This window comes from Etheostoma cragini, chromosome 8 (assembly GCF_013103735.1).
Source record: "Etheostoma cragini isolate CJK2018 chromosome 8, CSU_Ecrag_1.0, whole genome shotgun sequence".
In the NCBI taxonomy this organism is placed as follows: domain Eukaryota; kingdom Metazoa; phylum Chordata; class Actinopteri; order Perciformes; family Percidae; genus Etheostoma; species Etheostoma cragini.
The window spans coordinates 29,531,535-29,542,111 of record NC_048414.1 but is presented as its reverse complement, the minus strand read 5'-3'; the positions used below and the strand labels follow the sequence as shown (position 1 = coordinate 29,542,111).

Genomic DNA, 10,577 nt, shown 5'->3' with positions numbered 1-10,577 from the left:
ATCACCTTTCTTCCCCCTACTGATGCTCGGTTTGAACTGCAGGAGATTCTCTTGACCATGTCTACATGCCTAAATGCATGGCGGCAATGAGTTGCCGCCATGTGATTGGCTGCTTAGAAATTAAGTGTTAGGAGCAGTTGGACAGGTGTACCTAATAAAGTGGCCGGTGAGTGTATATAGTGTGTATAAATAACTTTTGTAAGAAACGTCCCACTGTAAAGGCCAAATTAGACTTACTTAGATTAACAGGAGTGGCAACAGATCAGCAAACAGGATTTTGGCAGGTAGTGCAGCATGTGTTGGTCTGTTGTGTTTATTTGTAAGAATTCACAGTTCCAATTAATATGAAATAAGCACTTGCTGTTGCTTTATGTATTTCTTTGATCCCGTTGCTAGATGAGGTTTTAAGTGCTGTGAGCCTAATATCAGGGATTCGTTCTTGATGGTGGCTGCAGTGGGAAACTTTGGCCAGTCTGCAGCCGCAAGGCTCATAAGTCACATGGATGATTTTGGCATGCTCAGATATTGTTGTCAATTCACAGTTAACAAAAGTTAGCAGTATTTTTATTCAGCAGAAATTCAGCTATGGAAAGTATTTCATGACAGTACTTTTTTTTTTAAACAACTGGTATAAAAAACAAAGGGTAAAAAGTAGTTTTAGAAGTGTGCTGGACTTTTTGATAAAACATGACTTATTGTTACTACCCGTTTGGTCACCTGCAGTGGTTATGTGAAGTCTGTCTCTGTCAGTTTTTTTTAGTTCCAAAATTATTATTTTTTGGTGTGAGCGGAAGGGGCAAGGAGAAGTAATCTGGAGAAGACGCTTGTCTTCTGGACCCCACAGCCCGCTTCTCTGGCCGTGGCCTCCCCACACCGCCGCTGACGTAGATGTGCGGTGAAGCCGTCAGTGATCAGCGTGTACAGAGATGAGCTGCTATTGTTTCTCAGCGTTTTTCTGCTTGTTCTTCTTCAGGCTTGAAGAAGAACAAGGATTGTCAGGTCTGGAAGGATCGCGTACCTCGGTACCTACAGTATCGTAGAAATATGAGTAATGTCACGTTTTCAGAATTTTGGTACCAAAGTATGGTTCTTTAGAGAGCCATTATCAGATCTTAATGAGAACATTGACTAAGCTAATGCACTCTCTACTATTTGTGGGGAGAGCTTGTTCTTAGACCTAGCTAGCTAAGATTTGTTTCTCAACTACCATGTATAAGAGGAGTCCTTCTTGTTGGCTACGGCTACTAGTCATTTTCAAGCAGCATCTTTCCAAAGGATCTCACATGCTTATAGGAGGTGTTGCATTGTGCTTGCTTCAAAGAGCCAAATGCCAAATGTCACTGGCTGTCATAAATTATCCTGTACAACCCCCAGAGACTAGTGGAAATGTTGTTTTTTAAGCTAAAGATGCACTTTGTTGCTTTAAAGTCATTGTTGAATGCCTTAAGCACTACACATTTGATAAGCATAGCAGAGAGTAGGAACATTAGTCAAAATGGTGTCATTTATCTTAAGCTGTCCTTAAGTGAACCACAGTGGGCTTGGTATTTATGGCAGGGAACTGAATCTGTATCCGCTGTGGTAGAAATGACAATGCCAATGCTCGTTCTTTTGTTTTAAATCAAGTCATGTGGGTGAATTATCCAGAAATTGTGTTGACTGTGTGTTTGTCGGGTATGGTGACACCCATACAGCGATCATGTGTCTGCGAGTTGGCTTGTCGACAATGTCGCATATTCTTTGCTTTGTAAAGGCTGAAATATGAGGAAGAGGGTTTTATTCAGGGTGAAGCATGAATGTGCATTTCCTGAGTGGAGTTGTTGTGCTCTGTGGAGCGGTTACGTGGGCAGAAGAACAATGCTGAGAAATTTGCTCAGCTCTCTTACAGAGAAACTGCTTCCAACAAGGAGGCAAAGAGCGTTGACTGTGTTTCCAACAGCAGCCCCACGCACAGCAAATAATTGAGATGATTGTGAGAAAAAAGCTTTGTGAAAGTGAGCGTGGCTGCCAAGAGGGTTTCATTAGTTTCAGTAACAAACACCTCATGAATCCTGTCTCAGTTAAAGTAATGTTCATTTTTACAACACACAGTTTTCAATTGCTAACAAGCATCAGGCAACACTTAAACCACTTTTTCGAAACTCTTCATACTGTCTGCTTTACCAACATGCATCCTGGCTCAACAGTTGATCTCTCCTCAAACACGTCATACCTGTGTCTCACGCATACATTTACATGCACATCATGTTAAGGGTTTTGCCCTTATTCCAAAGAAGACAATTTTCAGATATGGTTGGTACATGGCTAATGAAAATGAATATTCCACTAATATTCCTGTTTACATGCATCGGCGCAAAATCTGATTTTTTCAAAGGTTTTTCACTTGTGACTTGTTGGACTGTGCCAACTCAGCGTTCCTCTTTCTGTCCTTTAACCGGCTTCTTGAAAAGGTCAGTGTTGCGATGTTTGTGCAAATCCAGAGAGTTATTGATATCCAAGTCTTTGATAATATTTAAAAGCATAATATTTAAAAAGTGTTATAAGGTACCAGGCCAGCACCGCACAGAGCTGATCACAATCAGTATTTCATTATTTAATAAGAATAACACCGTTTCCTGTTATTAACTTTACTAAAGTTTATGTAAAAAGAAGGATTAGGACATCGGCTTCCATATCCTTTGTTTTCCATATCTTTCAGGGCTCTGACAGTCATGTTTCAGCTCCAAACCGACTCCATGAGTTCCGGTGTTTGGATTTAAACCCCAACGAGTGTTTCCTGGGTGAAAGGATTTGGTTTTCTAAGTGAACTCCGCTCCCCGGCTCGGAAGCGCTGTGTTTTATGATGACAACACGTTGCGCTATTTCATTCTGAGATTATTTTCCATTATATGTTGACGTTCAGAAATAAGGGTTTGGCATGGCTGGGTGTACTGAAAGGGGGATTTGATGTTTTGTTACGCGGGGGAAACTGATTCCCAGTTTGGTCCACGCAGACTTGTGTTTCACTGACTGAGTGAAGAGTTTCGACATCGCTTTCGTTTTGACCAATGCATTTGAAAAAAAGAAGTGAATTCTGCTGAATTAGTTTGTTTTATTTTAAGACTTGTAAAAAATTACATTGCGCAAATGCAGTTGGTGTGTGTGTGTGTGTGTGTGTGTGTGTGTGTGTGTGTGTGTGCACTTCCTGTGTTGCGAATGGCTCACTGCAGGCCGAGATGAGAGGGATGTGGCTGTGAACGAGGGCTCGTTCTACGCAGCACGGTGCGAGGCCCGAGCCCGTTAGAAAGCTCCGGGAGGCTCGGTGTCACGGCTGCAGCGCCGGACCACTGTGTCACAACACAGCAGTAATCCATTTAAACAGTGGTGGTGTTGTCCATATGTTGAGAGTTTAGTTTGCAAAGAATAATCAAATATTTTAAATTAAACATTTTAGTTTTTTATTTGGCAGTATGACCTGAAACAAAAGGAAAAGTTATTATTCATGTATTTGTTGAGCTTACTGGTCTTACCTTGTGAGTCTAATTGGAGGCGGTGTGTGTGTGTGTGGGATGTGAGAAAGTTTCAACCTTACAATGTAGGGCAACAACAACTTTTTTTATTTGTTAAGCACTACTCAACTGCATGAAGGCGCTTTAAACTAAATGGAGCTCCCATCACACATACTGATCATGCTGCAAAACTATAAGCTATTCTGTATTTAAGTTAAAGAGCAGCACAACATCAATGACTTTGTCATGTGCCAGGACAGTGACAAAACCCAACAAATAATGTGAATTAAAGTGAGGCTGTAATGTTTGCTGAACACGTAACGATGACAGAGATAAAAGCTCAGAGATAACAAGTTGACCGTAAAGCGAGCTAAATGGCTGAATAACCCATTTTGCTCGGTTGCTTTGTTCCCATTCAGGGGCTAAAGTGAAATTAATGAATGGTAAGGAATTGTTACATTGCTATATAAATACAGCACATTTACATTTGTGCCTTGGTTGGTTTGTGTTTACACAGCAACGTTCCAAATCGGTCCAAAGCGGTCTCAAAGCTGTAAACAGATGCAGTGCAAGAGCAAACTATTCTCTCATTGGTCAGAAACTGGAAGAATTTGTGTAAGTCTCGCTTTAAAACTATAGGGCATAGTTTCCTTAGAATTCTGAGTAATAATGCATCCTTAATGACAACAACACTGTCGGCGCACCCCCATGACACAAGCCGCACCATCGCCCATCTAAACTAGGCCTAAATAGAACAATCTGATTGGTTACAGGCTGCACAAAGGCAGGGGAAACATGCTCTCATGAACGGCATTGCCCAATCCTAAAATGTAGGTTGTGCTTTAAAATGAAACTAGTGTTTACTCTATGAAACTGCATTAATCCAGATTAGCTGATACACAGCACGTCACGCTGTTCAGCAAAGCAGAAGCAGCACAGCAGAACTAGGCTGTCAGACATCGGTGGGGGTGTTGGTTTGATGCAAAATAAAGGGAAGAGAAATGTCATGCAGTGAATACAACCGATGAACTTCCACACATACTGTATATACAGTACACACGCCCATCAGGCTTTGAAAGGCTTTGGGCAGGCCTCCAGGACTGGCTGCAGTACATGTTCATATTCAAATACTGGATCCTCCCAGTTTTGTTTGAACAATGCAGCTATCTGGTAAAGATTTGAACTATAGTTAGGAACACTCTCTGCCATATTGATTTGTGATATTTAGAATAGATTGGAATTGAATTACCTTGTTCTGTGTGTCTGCCAGTGATGGATAACGTAAAGGATAACAGAGAAACCAAACGAGAGTATGCAAGGAGTAAGCTCTTGGCAGGGACCAAAACCTGCAGCCCTGCAGCGGTCGTCCTCTACTGAGTTAGTCATGTCTTTCAGGGAAACCGTGGCTGGTTTCTAACAATGATGAAAAAAGCCATGTTAAGACACACAGACACACACACACACACACACACACCCTTCAATAGCTGAGTGCTGTGAAACTTGGTAGCACTATGCCTACTAGTTTCATGACTTGGTGATTTCTGTTTCATCGTATGGCAGCAAGACAACATCCAGTGGCACAAATGACATGTTCCTTTTATATCGGCACATCTTTATGCAGATACAACTTAGAATCTCACCAATAAACCCATTACATCGTGTTTGTTTAATCTGTTAAAAAAAAGACAAGCTGGGGTTTTGTATTGAGTTTAACTATTTCTTGGCTGAAAAAGGAAGTCACTGGAACCAGTCCGGCCCAAAACTCCCCGTAAAACCACAGCCCTTTTCACTTTGCTTTTTGTACGGATGAAACAAACCAGGTGCTAAGAGGACGACTGTTTGGTACTTTTTGGACAGGGCCAGGCTAACTGTTTTCCCTCTGCTTCCAGTCTTTAGCTAAGCTAAGCTAGCTTTAGCTGACAGACTCCGATTGTTGTTCTAAGTGTCCGACAACATTATGGAAAGGACCTTTAGAACCTCTTTGAGACCTGTCCGTTAAACCAGAAGCAGCACTGAAGTCGCTAGTGCTACACTCACTCGACCCCATTTAAAATATATATATATTTAACATGTATAGAGCCGACATATTTTCACATGTTACTCACTTTATTTCAACCAAAACTAGAGTTGTAATTGTTTGAAAAGTGAAAAGACGACCCCAACGGCTTTTCCTCGTTGTTTTTTTGTTCTATTGACTTTGAATATAGTGTATTTTACCATGCTAAAAGACTGATGAATTAGAATTTAAAATGCAATTATTTACATGGAGTCTGGTGGGTTTAGCGAATGCAATTATGTGGCTGTTTTAATGTTATAACAGGATCTTACTCTTTAACAAAAAGGTCCTTCTCCTGACAAACCCTTTCCATGATGTTGTCAGACACCCAGAATAATAATCGGAGTCTGGCAGCGGCAAAACGAGCACTTTTATGAAAGTAAACACAAGCTGGACAATTGTCCTATTCATTTCCATTGTAGCTGGTTTCTCCGCTGCAGACTGCACTGGTCTCGCTTAATACTGGACCAGTGCTAAAGACTGATAGACACAAACACATAGATAAATAGGGTCCACGTTGTAAAATAATAGTTCACTTTAATCCAACAAGCTGTTGTCAAAGGCAGGAACATTATGTGTGATATGTGGATACAGGAAAATGCAATAGAGACGGTGGAAGAAGAGTTGAGTTAGTAATGAGAGGGCGATGGGATGAAAGAGAGCCGAGAAGAGGTTGAATGATATTTAGCCTGTGGCGTCGTGTGGGAACCAGAACTAGCTTCTGTGAACCAACAGTTCATCGGATGTGTCACACTTTAAAACAAACACATAAAGTCCACACTGGTCTCCTCTCATTAACTGCCTTTTTAAAAACAGTCTGTCATTACCTTTGGTGGTGGCTTCGCTATTAGTCATTAGCAGTGAACCTGTTCGCAGTTCAAAGGTTCAGCTCTACATAACGGACCAATGGGAGACCCACAGTACTGGAATGGGAGGCAGTGGTGGGATGGAACTAAGGGCTCAACGCTAACTTTGTGAAGTCAATGTCAATGTCAATTTTATTTCTATAGCACATTTAAAAACAACAGCAGTTGACCAAAGTGCTGAACAGGGTCAATGTCAAATACATAAATAACAAGAGTAAAAAACACTCCAGCCAAAATACGTCATGGGGGAAACAAACAACAACACTTTAAAACTTCATAATACAGGTTAACGAGGGTTAAAGCTGCAGCAAACAGGTGCGTCTTAAGCAGTGATTTAAACGTTTGTAGAGTCTGTGCAGCTTTAATATGCATGGGGAGGTTGTTCCATAGGGGGGGGGGCGCCCACTGCAAAGGATCTATCGCCCTTATTTTTTAGCCTTGATCTAGGGACGTCCAATAGAAGCTGATTTGACGACCTCAGCGTTCTGATTGGAGAATGGTGGCATTAAAGATCAGCCAGGTAAGATGGCGCTAACCATTTAATGCCTTAAAAACAAGCAATGACATCTTAAAATCTATCCTGTAACGGACAGGTAGCCAGTGGAGGGAGGCCAGGACCGGCGTTATGTGTTCACGTTTTTTTGTTTTAGTTAAAAGGCGAGCAGCTGCGTTTTGGACTAGCTGGAGCCGGTTTAAAGGTTTCTGGTGTAGACCCGTATATAAAGAATTACACTAATCCAGCCGAGCCGTGATAAAAGCATGAATGACTTTTTCAAGGTCTTTTGAAGGAAGATAGGCCTTTATTTTAGCTATAAGTCTTAACTGGAAGAAACTGGTTTTGACAACTGTACTGATTTGTTTGCTAAAAGTAAAGGAGGTATCAAAAATAACACCAAGATTTTTACTAGTGGATCGATTTTGGGAGGCTGAAGGGCCCAAACTGCCAAAAGGGTCACCCAGAGCATCCGAACGTCCAAACGTGATGATTTCAGTTTTCGTTTCGTTTAGAGTGAGGAAGTTTAACTACATCCAGGTTTTTACCTCCTTTAAACAGTCAAACAATGGTTGCACATAGTCTTTGGTTATAGATTTCATTGGCAAGTAGATTTGGACATCATCAGCAAAACAATTATAAGAGATGTTATGTTTCTGAAAAATGGAACCCAGTGGCAGCATGTACAGTGAAAAGAGGAAAGTGGTTGCAGGGTTGGGGTTAAGGTTAAGGTTAGGGTCAAGGTTAGGGTTAAGCTTTTAGTAGATTGCTGTTAAACACCAAAACAGAGAGAGAAGTAGTGACCGTAGAGCTAGTTTAATGTCCGGTAGCTGTTTAATCCAGTTACGTACTGTAAAAATTATATATATATATATATATTTATATATATATATATATATATAAACTTATAATAATATACAGTATAGAAAAGCCTATTATTAATAAAGTTACAGTTGCTACATAGCTTCCATGTGCTTTTTCAGTTTTGAAATTGAAAAGTATTTTTGACCAGCTGTGAAAAAGGGCTCATGTTGAGAAAGGACTGCCGGTGATGCGTTGTCCTGAAATGACGTCTTCAGCCCATTCATCTGTGGCCTCGTCAGACCACAATGATATGTGAAACTGCAGCCTAACTTTGAGAAGCCACTCTTTAAATGTCAGGCTGGCCAAATCCGACTATATTTAAGAAAAAAAGCCCCTCGTTAAAGTTTCTCTTTCTTTTTGTAAGCCACACTCTTAAGCTGACATGACAAGTTGTATCTTATGCAACAACAAACGCATTTATCTGCTCTTTTTGTGTTCATTTAAAATGTGAAGAAGGAATGTAAATGTGAGCGAGTCTTCCAGTCAAACTAAGGCTGAACTGTTAAAACACAAAATGAGCCTTATCAGGCTGCATGAATGAAATGACGTGCACAAGCGGACCAATGCAAAACACTTAGGAAGTTACTTTAATATCTCGGCCTGACGAGTCCTTTTCTTCTGTCTGGGAGTGTGAGCTCTCCTTCTCATTTGCCTAGGTTTTTTTTTTTGGTATTATCATCATCATCATTTTCATATCGTGTTCTTGTTGCTTTACTATCTTTTCAGAGGATTTCTAGAGTGGAACAGAAAAACTCTTCGCTGCAGCCAAGTTAACAGTGTTATTTGAAGTATTTTAAGATGATTTGAATAATCGGAGAAGCAGAGATCCTCTTCGCCGCAGCCAAGCTGACAGCGTCTCAGATTATCATCATCTTTGTTATTTTCCCTTCTAGAACATGGGCTCTTTTTCGATATGTATTACAGGGCAGACTGAATAAAGCGAAGAAGTAGAGACGAGCTCTTCGTCGCAGCCGAGCTGACAACGTCGCCAGGTATTCATCTTTCCTGTGTTATTATTTTCCGCCATCTGGGTTGTACATTTCTGTAAGTCTTAATTTATGTGATTTAGAGCACTTGTCTTTCCTCTAGGTTGCAGGAAATCATTATTTCTATATTGATCTAAGTGGTTGGGTTTAGGCACGTAAGGGTAAGGTTAAGGTTAGGGTAAGGTTAAGGATTGGGTTAGGGTTAGAAAATCATGGTTAAGAACTAAGTGGTTGGGTTAGGGTTAGGGAACATTTTGGTTGCTTAACAATGTGTAAAAAGTGTTTTGTGTGCTAGCTTTAGCTGGTAGCTTAGGGTTAAGGGTTAGGGGTTAGCGCTGCACCATTGAAACCATACCAACCAATATTACAGCCATCAGTCCACTGATCACAGAAATCCTCAATCAGTCGCTCGAATCCGGTCAGGTTCCTCCAGCTCTCAAAACTGCAGTCATCCGCCCCCATCTGAAAAAGCCGTCACTCGACCCTGACATCCTGGCCCACTACAGACCAATTTCAAACCTGCCGTTTTTGTCTAAAATCCTGGAAAAAGTTGTGGTAGCCCAACTCCACAATCACCTTCATATCCATAACATATATGAAAAAGTTCAGTCCGGTTTTCGAGCAGCACACAGCACTGAGACAGCCCTGGTACGCGTCATGAATGACCTACATATGACTGCTGACCAGGGCTCACCATCTCTCCTCCTCCTACTGGACTTGTCGGCCGCTTTTGACACCGTGGACCACAACATCTTGCTCCACCGTCTCCAGTCTGTGGTAGGACTTTCTGGGACTACACTAAGTTGGTTCCAGTCCTACCTCACAGGCAGGACGGAGCATGTGGCTCTAGGACAGTCCAAATCATCACCCCACACAGTCAGCTGTGGAGTGCCACAAGGATCCGTCCTCGCTCCAACCCTTTTCACCATCTACTTACTCCCCCTCGGCCACATCATCCATAAACACAAAGTTTCATTCCACTGTTACGCAGACGATACTCAACTATACATAAAAATGGACTCCACACCCCCCTCAGTTTTGCCGTCTGCCTTTCAGGTTTGCCTGAAGGAGATAAGGGCATGGATGTCTGACAATTTCCTTCAATTAAATAGCAGCAAAACCGAAGCCATCCTGATCGGTACCCCACACCAAACCCAGTCCTCCTCCCTCAGCAGTATATCCATTTTTGGTCATCACATCGCCCTGTCTACCTCTGTTACAAACCTTGGAGTCAGACTAGACTCAAATCTTACATTTGACAACCACATCCGCCACCTTTGTAAGGTCTCCTTCCTTCACCTCAAAAACATTTCCAAACTCCGTCCCTCCCTCTCCCAACCAGACGCTGAGAAGCTGATCCATGCCTTTGTCTCCTCCAGGTTGGACTACTGTAATGCCCTCCTCGTCGGGATCCCTGGCAGGAGCCTGCAAAAGCTCCAGCATATTCAGAATTGCGCTGCCCGGGTCCTGACGAGGAGGCGCAAATATGATCACATCACCCCGGTCCTGAAATCCCTCCACTGGCTGCCCATTAAACAAAGAATTCAATACAAAATCTGTCTACTTACCCACCAGTGCATTCATGGAACTGCCCCTACCTACCTCAGTGAACTCCTCACCCCACACACCGCCTCACGAAACCTCCGCTCCTCCATCTCCACCTATCGCCTGCTCCAACCTAGGACTAAACTGTCTACGATGGGAGACAGGGCTTTCCAGGCAGTCGCCCCTCGGCTCTGGAACGCGCTCCCAGAGCCCCTGAGGGTCCCACAAACGGTGGAGATTTTTAAAAAGGGCCTAAAGACACTATTATTTCAAAAGGCC

General features: G+C 42.2%; 1 protein-coding gene across 1 annotated transcript in view; it reads left to right on the top strand.

Annotated features, from left to right (window-relative positions):
- Nucleotides 1–10,577, top strand: part of gan (gigaxonin) — a 322,832-nt gene that overhangs the window by 29,676 nt on the left and 282,579 nt on the right. Inside the window, exon 14 of the transcript XR_004657566.1 lies at nt 3,529–3,531. The gene's annotated coding sequence lies outside the window, so the exon portion shown is untranslated. The remainder of the gene's footprint in view (nt 1–3,528; nt 3,532–10,577) is intronic.